The sequence below is a fragment of the Eulemur rufifrons genome, chromosome 5 (assembly GCF_041146395.1).
Source record: "Eulemur rufifrons isolate Redbay chromosome 5, OSU_ERuf_1, whole genome shotgun sequence".
In the NCBI taxonomy this organism is placed as follows: domain Eukaryota; kingdom Metazoa; phylum Chordata; class Mammalia; order Primates; family Lemuridae; genus Eulemur; species Eulemur rufifrons.
In genome coordinates, this window is record NC_090987.1 from 13,354,985 (window position 1) to 13,368,004 (window position 13,020).

A 13,020-nucleotide genomic window follows, 5' to 3' on the forward strand; every position below is an offset into this window, starting at 1 on the left:
TTTTTTTTTGAGAGAGTCTCACTCTGTTGCTGGGACTAGAGTGCCATGGCGTCAGCCTAGCTCACAGCAACCTCAGACTCGTGGGCTCACATGATCCTCCTGCCTCAGCCTCCCAAGTAGCTGGGACTACAGGCATGCACCACCATGCCTGGCTAATTTTTTCTGTATATATTTTTAGTCATCCATATAATTTCTTTCTATTTTTTTTTTTTTTTTTTTAGTAGAGACAGGGTCTCGCTCTTGCTCAGGCTGGTCTCGAACTCCTGAGCTCAAACTATCCACCTGCCTCAGCCTCCCAGAGTGGAAACGTTACATGATTTAAAAAAAAAAAAAAACTGTAACAGTAATCCCTAATGGAACAGCTTCTATACAGAAATTTAAAATTCTGGGATTAAATAACAAATTCCAACACAAAATTTATCACTATATCATCCACAGAGAAGCTCCTATGGCAAAGAAGTTGAAGCCAGAAATTCACAAGTTTCTATAGGATATCATCAGCGAAGTTCATTTTATTTAAAAGGTCATTAGGGGCTGGGCATGGTGGCTCATGCCTATAATCCCAACACCTTGGGAGGCCAAGGTGGGAGGATCACTTAAGGCCAGAAGTTCAAGACCAGTCCGGGCAACACAGCAAGACCCCGTCTCTACAAAAATTTGTTTAAATGAACCAGGTGTGGTCACACACGCCTGTAGTCCCGGCTACTCAGGAGGCTGAGGCAGGAAGATCATTTGGGATCAGGAGTTAGGGGTTGCAATGAGCTATGATTGTGCCACTATACTCCAGCCTGGGTGACAAAGTGAGACCAGGTTTCAAAAATTAATTAATTAATTTAATTTAATAAATAAAAGGATGGGTTGGGTGAGTAGGGGGACTTTTTTTGGTGGGTTTTTTTTTTTTTTTTTTTTTTGAGACAGGGTCTTGTTCTGTTGCCCAGGCCAAAGTGCAGTGGCATCATCATAGATCACTGGAACCTCAAACTCCTGGGCTCAAGCGATCCTCCTGCCTCAGCCTCCCTAATAGTTGGGACTACAGGTATGTGCCACGACACCTGGCTAATTTTTTTTTTTTTTGTAGAGACAAGGTCTTACTATGTTGCCCAGGCTGATCTCAAACTCCTGGCCTCAAGCAATCCTCCCCAGCCTCCCAAAGTGCTAGGATTACAGGCATGAGCCACCACACCTGGTCTAGGAGGACTTTATAACAGTCCCTTTACCAGAGACTCTCTACTGTACTTTGAAAGATGAAGCATGACTAGTGAAATCTTTCGTATCACACAGTAGTTTGTTGGCTATGTCATGGAAAAGAACTTAAAGTTATTCCTTATCCTTTTTAAAAGAGTAGAGTTTCAAATTTGCTGACTTTTTCTTCCATAAGAGCAATCCATAATATGCTATCTGGAAGATTTTGGAGCAGGGGACCAAAAACATTTAATCTGTCCCTTTAAGGTGAAGATAATATTTTAACCACAAGAAAGAAAATAATTACTTTTAGAAAGAAACTCATGCAATGAAGAGAGCATTTTAGAAACAAATGTTTGGAAATCCCTTCTTACATAATTTTGATACTAAAAATTGTGCAAGAACATTACCTCTGCTGGCAAATACACAGGCTAATTTTTTCAAATAAAAAAATAAAAACAATTACTTCTGACAACAATCACCTAAGTACACTTAAAATATCATAAACAGAATTTTCTCATGTTAAAAAAAACCCCAAACTCCCAGATAAAGAGTTTCCGTGGGCTTAATCCTATTTGTTTAAAATATTAAAATGTGAATACAACACCTTCCAATTTACATTTGCAGAAACAATTGAGTGAGATTCACAAGCAATTCACCATCCAAATTTTTTTTTTTAATTTTATAAAATATGGAACGCTTCATGAATTTGTGTCATCCTTACGCAGGGACCATGCTAATCTCTGTATCATTACAATTTTAGTGTATGTGCTGCCGAAGCAAGCACACCACCCAAATTTCAACTAAACTTTTTGCATACTTGGTCAATGAGATTGAAAAATAAGCATTATCAGTGAGTGGTGAAAATTATCCATCTCTTCCAGCTGGCACAAAACTTCGTAAGGCATCTTTTCCCGTTATCATAGCCTTTAAAACAACCCAAGTTGGAAAAAAATGAATTTAGAGTAAGATATTCAAAGTATTTTGTCATGCTATACCAAGATTTCAAAAAAAAAGAAGCATATTCAATCATACTGAGCTTGAAATATTAAGAATTTAGTAAGAGCAAAATAGTAATAATAATACTTTGTACTGCTAATAAATAAAATTTAATTTTAATGGTATTCGTCCATCATAATTTTAACCTTTAATTTCTATTTTTGTGTATAACTTACAACGTATTTAACAGCCTAGTACTACCTATAATTAAATTCCAAGTGAATTTTTATAAATTATCAGTGATTAAATAAGTGACTAATTGAGATGAATACTCAAATTTTTTTTTACTACGGGTATGATCCATCAAAAGAGTATAAAGGCCACTAAGTTAGAAAAATTGCCTAAGTGGACAAGCTCAACTCTGCTCTGCACCATGAAATCTTCTATAGTTTCACTTCATCATCAGTCTAGATTTGGGGAAATAAAATACATGTGTCCCTGAATAAACTCATTCCAAGTACTAGATAAATAAGAAAACATATCATACTCATGCTGTGCTTGACAAGGCCATGTGAACAGTCCAAGCAGTGTATCATCACCACACCCTTTCTGAGTTTCCATCTCTGCCTGTGGCCAGATGTACAAGGAGTCTACATTGCAGCATTTACAGACAGCCCCTGGGTTGCCCCTCTGTCACTGTCTCTTCTCTCTGTTCTTTCATCTTGTCCTTCCCATATAGTGTTAATCAACTTGACTGTTGCCCATGGAGAATTTAGAGCATGAACCACAACCAGTTAAGCTACCACGAGCATCAGGCACCCTGTACCTATGCACCCTGCTCAGTAGCTTTGCAAAGCAAGTATTAAATAAGCCCTAGCAGGTGCTACCCATCTGTCCATTCTTTTAAATAGCCCATCCTACTCCTACCCTCTAAACACACATTAAGTTGAGAGGAATAAAGATCCTTCCTCTTGGGGCATAAGATAAACCTTCAGGCCCCTTTTTTGGCTGCCTCGTCAGTGAAACTTCGTAACTCTATATATAGTCTGAAAGGCTCTCCCTGCATTGGGAATTCTGTATGGGGCACGACACAGCAGCCTTCTCTTGAAATTCTCTTCCCTTAGGTTTCACGACAGCTTTCCCTCTTCCATAAACTCATTCCTTCTCAGTCTTCCTTCTCAGCGGACTTTCCTGCACTCCTCTCTGAAATACAGATTTTTCTTAAGGCCCTATCTTTGGCCTCTTTCTTTTCTAAATCTGCATCTAAAAAATCTAAAATCTAAATCTGCATCCCCTGGGGAAACACAGTCACTCTCAAGGCCTCAAGTTTAGTCCAGTGATTCTCAAATCTGCGTCTGCAGGTCTGACCTCTCCCCTAATTCCAGATCACAATGAATTGCCAAGTAGACAGAGAAATGCTCCAAAACCACTTCCAACTTAGGAGGTCCAAAAATGCACCTCCTCCCCTTCCATCCTCCACAACCACCATCTCACTCAATGGCACCACACTTTTTTTCTCCCTTTCTCTCACATTACACTCCTCCGTACGTATCCAGGGGGAAAGTGCTGCCAGTTCTTTCTGCAAGCTTCTCTCTGTTCCAGATCCAGTGGCTGCCTTAGTTGAATCAGTTATCTTCTCCCTGATCTCTTACGGAGACTTCTTAACTGATCACTAATCTCTTTACTGCCAATTGCTTCTCACAGCCCTTAAGCAACCAGAGTTTATCGTATTAAATGCATATTACACCATGTTACTTCATCGAAAAGAACAAAGGTCCCTCTTGTCAGAAACTGTCTCCCAAACATGAACCAACACAACTGCTGATAAGGGAAGGCTGAGTCTGTGGTTTCCCAAGGTACATATGGGAGAACAAGGCCTTGTAGGGCTCAGGTAGTACCCCAAAGGGGGGGGGGGTCAGAATTTTTGAGAACTAGCAGCTTGGTTTAAGGCGGGTCTTTCCATGCAGAAACTTGGCTGGAAGTGTAACAGTCCAGGATTGGTACAAACAGCAAGGTGAGGACTTTGAGGTGAGGGATTTAAAGAATCTCAGGGTACAAACTGACTATTGTGTCCTTTCCATAGAAGGTCTTTAGGGAAGTCTCCCGTAGGGGTCCAGGGAAAACCTCCCCTTCACCCTCTAAAAGTTTTCTGAAAATCAACTGACAAAAGGCAGAATAGGAGAAAAAGCACATAAATTTATCTGGTCATAGTTTTATGTGACATAGGAGCCTTTAGAATGAAGACCCAAAGATATCAGGGAAACTGTCCATTATTATGCTTAGGTTCAACAAAGTATGCCCAGCCATATAGAAATATGATTGCACAACAAGGGGAGGATCTAATGCTAATAGACTGAGTGGGGAAACCCAGCAAGGCCTGGCTGTCTGGGTTCTTCTTGGCCTCTCTGTGCAGCATCCTTCCAAGTATGAGGCAGCACGCTCTCCAGAATGAGGGTCTTAGGACAGGAAATCAAACAAGGTGGGTCTGATAATTTCTTTATGGCTAGTTTTTACACAGAAAGGTGGGGAGAAAATTAGGGGAATATCTTCAGGTTTTATGGCTGCCTTTGGGGAAAAGGGGTTCTGGTTTCCAGGACCCACCTTGGGGAAGAGGGATTCTAGTTTCTAGCCTTGGGGGAGAATGAGGGACTAGAGACAGAAGGACAGAGAAAAACTTTTGCTTCTGAGGAGTTCATTTTGGGGTATCATAGTCTCGGCCCAACACTCTCTATGGAACAATCAAATTATTTGCTTGGGCAGGTCAGTTGAGGAAGAGTAAAGCAACGCATTTTAAAAAATGGAATAGCAAAGTTGTGTCAAGATAGGTGGTAAGGTGTGGTGTAGGTTCTCAGCATCCAGGCTGAGCTGAGGAAGCCAGTTTTGGTTCTCGCTGATTTTGTCCCTTTAAGACCTTTCTAATTTGACTCCAGCCTCATCTGCCATCTCACCCATCCTTGGCCAGGGCCAGAGTGTGAGGCGAGGAGCCCAGACATGAATAGAGAACATGCACAGAAGTGTCTCAAAGCCTCCCCTCTAGAACCTACTAAATAATAAAGCATTTGGACAAATAAGAAAACAATCTCAATAAAAAGGCCTGATCCTTTCATCCCTAGCAAATCCACGGAGTCCTGCCATCAAATGAGGGAGCATCTTGCCATCTGTAAAAGCAAAACCATCTCAGAACTCGCACGGTCAGGTGGGTAGGACCCAAGGGACACACAGGGCGGGCAGATCTGGGGAAGGAACTGTGCTTCCGTCTTTATCCTGTTAACCTACTTATTTTGTGTTAAAATATTTATATTGTTTCTCTTAGGAAGCCTGTCACCAAAGAAAAAACTTTTTTATTACTTTCCTAGTTAAGTTGCAAATATGCACTTATGATCAAACAGCAAAAGTCCGTGAGCAAATATCAAACAGAGAAGGCTTCCCATTGTCTTAGAGCTGTGAATCTCTAGGTCGTTTCTATGGTTTGAAGGCGTCCTCCAAAGCTCACATGTTGGAAACTTAATCCCCAATGCAACAGTGCTGAGAGGTAGGACCTTTGAGAGGTGATTGGAGTGGGTTCATTATCACAAGAGTGGGTTTGTTATAAAGGTGAGTTTGGCCTCTTTCCCTCTCACATGCACTTTCTTGCCACGTGATGCCTTCTGCCATGTGACGACCCAGCAAGAAGTCCCTCACCAGGTGCAGTCTGTTGGATTAACTGCTTTAAATCCCCAGCATCGAGTGTTCTGTGGCACTGTCAGGCTTGGCACACAGTAGGCACTCATAAGTGCTGAGGAACGAAGGAAGAAAGCACAAAGCTGTACAGCACCAACTAAGGATTTAAGTGCTAACTGGGCAATTCACGCCACATTCCCATCTGGCCTCGGCTGTCTCCTCGGAAATTTTCCAATTGTAACGGGGATTCAAAGGATGCAAACATTTGCTTTCTGGTCCAGATACCAGATCAAGACCACCAGTATGTACCATGCTGGCAAACCCCAGGCAAATAACAGCTTACAAATCCTACTAACGCCAATCAAAACTGAGCCATAAATTTGGCAATTAAGAAAATCTTTTCCTGTTTTAAAACATACCCCTATCCATTCCTAGTCTTGCCAAGTATTCCCCACCTATAATCACTGCATTTCCTTCCTCCAGCTGCATCCACTGTTACTGTTCCATTGAGCTCTGTTCCCATAAACTAGAAAACCAAACTACATCCATCAAATATTGTCCTTAACAGCCAGTCTTTAAAATACTTGGATGCATATAGGGTGATAGTTTGGGCAGCTTCATCAGATGTTCTGACAACTGAGTATTGTTATTTTGACTAGATTACCTAGAGGGGACTTTGTAATTCTCTCTCAATCACTCATGTGTATTTACTCAGCTAAGTAACTCTTGTGACCCGTGGCATTCCTCTCATGGCCATTTTACAGAGGCAGGAAGCCAGAAAGGAGGCCCCCTCTCCTGGGGGACAGGGGGACACACACTAGAAACCATCTGCCTTTGTATAAATTGTTAGGTATGCTTTTTTTCATAATAATTATTTTAAGCTTTGTTGTGACTTAATCCTACAGAGTAATTATGAGCAGTGTATATCTCTGTACATCTTGAAGTAGACGACCAAGTACCAACAAAACTGTGGTGGGGACAGGAAGAAAGTGAGGTGAACTGGGACAAATCACCACTGAAAACCTACCAAGAAAATTTCAAGAATGTAAGACACAACCCTCCCTTCCCTGCACTCCCACCCCACCCCCCACCCCCGCGCCAAAAAAAAAAAAAAAAAAAAAAAGTCAAAACAGGTACAAGACCTAGACCACAAGGCAGGCAGGAACTGCAATTTAGGAACAGGGATTCCATACACAGGGCTCTTTTGCATTGGGCCTCTTGTGAATTCACAATTTTCTGACCATCATAACATTATTTCTGAAATTCCAAAACGACATCCTCCAACTTTAATGGGCAAGCTGCATTCTGAACAGAGCCTTCATGCTTCCAATAACTGTGCTAAAATAGTGAAGCCTTCCGCGTGCTTTGGGTGCCCTCGGTTCTAAACGACACCAGTTTGCTAGTCTGCTATGCTTCTGTTCCCCACAGCACCTCAACAGTCTTTCCCCAGCTGTACTCGCAGGAGAATGAGTCACTTCCGCCTTTCCTAGTGGACCAGCTTCCGGCAGCTCCCTCCTTTTTAATCAGCTATTGAAACCAAGTAACCAAGTTTACCAGAACCAAGACTAAACTAAGAGGAGGAGCTTGCAGTTCTGGGGCCGTTTGTAAGCTTTCCCCTCCCACTGCATTCCTCAGATGTGTTTTAAATAACTGGTTGGGCAGGACCCGAGACTTCTGGGAGTTGTAGTAGCCAGGATAATACTCAACGTTTGTGGAGCACCTACTCCACACCGGGTACTGTGGTTAAGTATTTACTCTGTAAGCGTTATCTCATTTCACCACATTCTTTCACACAAACCTCTGACTTGGGGCCTGGGATGGTCCCAGTTTGCAAATGAGCTTCAGTCACTTTCTCACGCACGTGGCCATGAACCTTATCGAAGCAGTCAGCTTTCAATGGCAGGCAGTCTAGCACCACAGCCTGCTGCCTACTACTGGATTTGGAGCCCAAATTTGAAAGCCCCGAGTCATCTGCAGCTCTGCACAGGCTGGACTAGAACTCCTAGGCTTAAGCGATCCTCCTGCCTCAGCCTCCAGAGTAGTTGGGACTACCATGCTCCAACTGGTATCGAGCCTGTGGACGCCCGTCTCTTAAACACCCCACAGCTTTTAGGATAAATACTCAAATTTCAGAGTTTACTCACCCCTCCAAAGTCTGGCCCTTGCGTACCTCCCTAGCCTCTTCGGCCCGATCTAGCAAGGAACACTCCAGTAGTTCTTCCGTGTCTCAAGGTTGGAAGAAACCCGTTCTTGCCCCTGAGGCCTTTGCACCAGGATGGTGCCTTCACCAGGTACACAGATCCTCCACCGGGCCTGGCCAACAGTGAGTCAGCATTTCCGTCATTGCTGGGAGCCCACTTCCGCCGGGGGAGCCTGGGAGACCTGGTCACCGGGTTAGGTGCTCCTGCTACAGCCGCAGTCACACTCCATGTTTCCCCAGTCCAGGTTGCATTTATCCCGCAGCACTGGGATGGCTTCTCTGTCCCTCGTAGAACAGACGGGAGGCTCCCTGAAGGCAGGACCTCCCTGGTGCACCATTATACCACCAAAGAGTAGCAAGTGCCCGCCTGGCAGGAGTAGCAGTAATCAAACCTAATGTTTATTCATTCACCCATTGAACAAATAGACTGAGTGCCTACTAGACACCAGGCACTGTGGGACTCAAGATTTTCTCGTTTAACTCAGCTCATAGATTAGGAAAGTGAGATGTAGTTTCTTCTGTTTAAAAAATAATTACCGAGGGTCACAAAGACACTCAAATATGTCTTCGTTGAATGAATACATAGATGGCTGGAGGAATGGATGGGTCTAGGTTGGGATTGGGGGCAGCCGGACTGAGATACCACTGACAGAACTCAGAAATAAGGTTAAAAATTTGCCTCCTTAGAGGGGAACTATTTTTAAAAAATCTAATGTAAAAGGCTTGATATAGGCAAAGTCTCCTTGAAAGAGACAAAAGCCTGCAGGCCAAGACAAGACTAGACAGTAATCTAATTGGAAGTATTAGCATATCTAAAGAAAGAATGTGTCAATCAGAAGAGGGGGGTGGGTTAGTTTAGAACCTGGGAAAATAAACTCCAGTCGGGATCCTGCTTGGACCGCGCCAGACCCAGAACCTTCCCCGCGGGAGGCGCCAGCTGAGACGGCAGGTGTGGCCCGGCGCGGGGAAGGGTGCGGCCGCGGCTGAATCAGCGCCCACCTCCCCCGCTCCGGTTCCCGCGGAGCTGGCAACCCGATTGCAATTCCGCTTCCGCCTGCAGGAATTGCCTAATAATAGCTCCCCGGTGTTTGCACCCCGTGCGAGGCTCTTGCCTACCCCGCTCCCAGCACTGGGACCTCACGGCCCAGCCTCCGGCGGGGGAAGCCTGGGGAGCTGCAGGGTTCGTCCAAGGCCAGCCTGCAGATACCAGCGAAGGGACAGCCGGGGTTGGGACCCGGCTGGCCCAGCCCCAGGCGCAAGCTCGCCTCGCCTCTCCCTTGCACGGACCGCCCACACCCGCTTGCCTGGGCCCTGGGTAGAAACTAACTAAGTGGGCCTTCTGGTTTAGGCCCCTGCGCTGTGCGGGCTGGCTTCCTGTCTGCCTTCCCTGCGATGCAAGTCATCCCAGAACGTGCAGATCGAAGCTTCTCCACCCCCGAAGTCCTCCTCCTTCGGCCCCAGCGCCTCCCGCTCTGCTCACGAAACCACTCACAGGATCCCAGAGACGCTCCTGTCCCTGCGTGCCTTCCTGCCGTCTCTCTCTTCAAAACGAACACCGTCGCTTATCGGCACCAGACATCCCGCGAGGGGGTGGGGGGTAGAAGAAAGAAATGGGTGCTCCCCTCAAACCACTGAACAAATCGCTGAACACCCCACCTGTTACACCCCTGACAGAGAAAGGGGCAGCCCACCAGTAATTAGGCACCCAGAACTAACCCCAGGCCCTTGGAAGAGGCAGGAACATGGATCTGAAACCTTGGTTCTGCCATTGGATGGCCGTGTGACCTTGGAAAAGCCACCAAACTTTTAAGGACTGAAATGTAAGACACAGTGCCGATATTCCCCTCTCTTCAAGGTCAGAGTCAGTTTAGAAGTACACCGGTTTAGCCTGTGCACCGATAGTCCCCGTGCCTGCTTTGTGACATTTCCCCCTAGCTCCAGGCCTGCAGCGGTAAGAGAACAGCACAGTGAGCAAAAGGCGCGTACACGTTGTGACCTGCATTGTTCGCTCTCATCTCTCCGCTCCCTCTTTGCTCTCCCTTGCTCTTCAAACACGCGCCAATGCCTCATTAAAGTCTGCAAACCATCCCATTAGGTGCAAATGCATGGAAACATATTCATGATTATTCAAATGAACCCCTGTAAAATAATCAGCGCCGCCTTCATAAATATTCATTGTCGCTGTGCTAATCACTACGTAATCTCACAAGAGGGTGTGCCCCTGTAATCCTGCTCTCTTTTGCCCTCTCCTCCCTCCTCCCTTTGTCTGAGATTCTTTTTTCCTCCACGCCTAAGCCTCCTAAGGTCTTCCTAGGTCTTCAGGATCTCGTTCAGGGTAAAGATATTTCTGGTTCTGATCTAATGCTTGCTTTATTTATCTCGATCAGAGGATTATTCTACCAGAAGGTTATCCTTTCTCTGTCTGACTATGGCTCAACAGCGCTAGATTCTCAGGCATCAATACTTCCCTGACACTCCCTGTAATGGGTAACAAGAGGTTCTCTTCGCCTCATGGGCACTGTGGGCAGCGGTGTGCTGGCGCTGGGGTGGCAGCCAGAAGGATGACACCTTACGATTTGGTGCAGGATGAGGACAAGGGAAACGATGCTCTGTAACAGCATGCAGAATGAAATCACACAGATAGAAGTACAAGGCCAGAGCCAGGGGAGCACATGGCAGGCAGCTGGCACCAGGGGAGGCCGGAGATACGGAGGAAGGGGCAGCCAGGGCCCAGAGTGGCATTGCAATACTCCCTATTCCAGCTGTGTACCTGGCTACTTATAATGTTCTCTTTTATGCTCATCCTGGTTGTCTGCCTCTTTCCTAACTGGATCCTGTGTTACTGATTGCAGCAAGGATGTGCAAAGTTAGAAAATGAGTGTGAATTGGGGTGAGGCAAGGTATGAGGAAGATTCCTGCAAGAGGGATGAGTCAGTGGACGTTAATCCTTTAAATAGAGCCCTCCAGGAGCTTGTTCCAGTCACTAGGATTTAGCATGGTGACAAGAAAGAGCCAAAGAAAGCAAAGAGAGGCCTATGCATTTATAAGCTTGGAGGAACCAGAGCCCTGGGTCATACCAGTGCCCTTTTTTGGTAGCACTCAGAGTAATGCCAGTGTAGTCTATTTGGGCACTTGCTGAGGAAGTGTCAAAGCCATTTATATCCTCTGATGGAAAAAGATACAAAGGAACAGGAACCTTTTTATAGTTAAGGACTTTGGAAATTCTAGAATGGGAATAGAAATAACAAAAAATAAAGGGGGGAAAAAAGAAAATAGCAGCTATCACAACTTCTAGGCCCACATAAAATGGCAAGTATTATATGTTATATGCTACAGTGTAGGATACAGGGGAATCTCACTGTTGTCTTTAATTTGATAACAAGGACCATTTTACCTTTCAAGTTTTTCAGAGCGTAAGGAAAACTCACTATTGCTTGTGTTTTGAGTAAGAATCATTTTTCTTATCAAATGAGAAGCAAATTGCTCCCAAGTACCAAACATGTATAGGATGAAAATGAATTGAAAATAGTTTCAAAAGCAATACTTTTCAGTAGTTTCATTTGTCTTCTTAAAGGCCTGAAAATAAAATAGCCCAGCAAAGAAAGCCCTCTGTCTCCCCTTCCCATTAAACACAGAGAACGCTACCAGGGTAGAAAAAGGATGCTGGGTGACAAAAACCAATTTTTCATGGTTGATTTGTTAGTGGCTTCAGAGAGAGAAATAATATTACTTTCTAATCCAAAGAGGTCTCATACCTAAGATTTGCAACATTATTTCTTAAATCAACATAGCTTTCTCTTTCTAGAAATTGTCACACAAAAATAGGAGTCCCTAGTTTGATTTAATGAGATTTACACAAAGGGAGTTGTCAGTAACCACAGAAACAGGGCAGGGTTTTCATAATGATCGTGCTTGAATTGTATTCCGTTCTGAAAAGAGGCTTTTTAATTATAGGGTTTTGGGGTGGGGGGAGCAAGGTGGGGGAGAGTGGAAGGGGAGGGGGGTTGGATGTAGTTTTTCACGGTAAAAGACTGAAAAGTCTTTTATCTATTTAAAAGGATAGCAGGTGGGCTCCACTAACAAGTCTTAACCCCAGGACTTGGCTTAACCCTGGAGAAAATGTGTTTCATTTTCAACCCTATGTATTTGCTGTTTCTTCACTTCTTTAAATTAGAAGCTCTTCAAATAGAGCTCCGAAGGCCTAGGGGAGTAGACAACGGTTCAGGCAAGAACAGTTCACAGGGTTTGGAATACCTCTGCCCAACAGAGTTCCTGGAGACCTCGGCAGTTCTGCGGGCTGCCCTGAATCAGCAGCTCCCAGGCAACGCTGACCCCAGCTATTTTGAAGCTGGTGACACCAAAGCTTATGACTGTCTCCCGGATTAACAGCGTGGGAGCTGCGATTTTTGACAGTGTTAGGTAATTCCACCCATCTGAATTTCTGTATTTTAATTTCTCACCTCAAGCCTGAAAACATCCGTGAGACTCGTTTTAGAAAGATGCCTAATCCAGTTAATGTTACCAATGTGCTGTATAGGACTAAATCCCCAAAGGGCAGGGCTCAGAGCCCTCTCCCCAAGTAAGCTGTGCTTGGAGGTTCGGTCTTCTCAGGATCTACCTCTCCTCCACGAATCTTTTTATTTTTTTATTTCTTATTTATTTACTTGAGAAGAGTCTCGCTTTGTCACCCTGGGTAGAATGCAGTGGCGTGATCATAGCTCACTGCAACCTCAAACTCCTGGGCTAAATAAAGCGAACCTCCTGCCTCAGCCTCCCGAGTATCTAGGACTACAGGCACAAACCACCGCCCCCGGCTAGTTTTTTAAATATTTTGTAGAGATGGGGTCTCATTCTGTTGCTCAGACTGGTCTTGAATTTCTGGCCTCAAGCAATCCTCCCACTGTGGCTTCCCAAAGTGCTAGGATTACAAGCGTGAGCCACCTCGACCAGTCAAAATTTACTATTTTAGCCATTCCAACTCTACTATGCTGATTCCTCATGTGCTTTATAAAGTAATGGGAGCTTTGACTTTCAATAAA

The 13,020-nt window shown here is 44.7% G+C and overlaps 1 non-coding gene across 1 annotated transcript; it reads right to left on the reverse strand.

Annotated features, from left to right (window-relative positions):
- Positions 1-1,867: 1,867 nt before the first annotated feature.
- Positions 1,868-1,969, reverse strand: LOC138383604 (U6 spliceosomal RNA). Its single transcript, XR_011233658.1, has one exon. It is a non-coding gene; the product is annotated as a U6 spliceosomal RNA (small nuclear RNA).
- Positions 1,970-13,020: the final 11,051 nt, after the last annotated feature.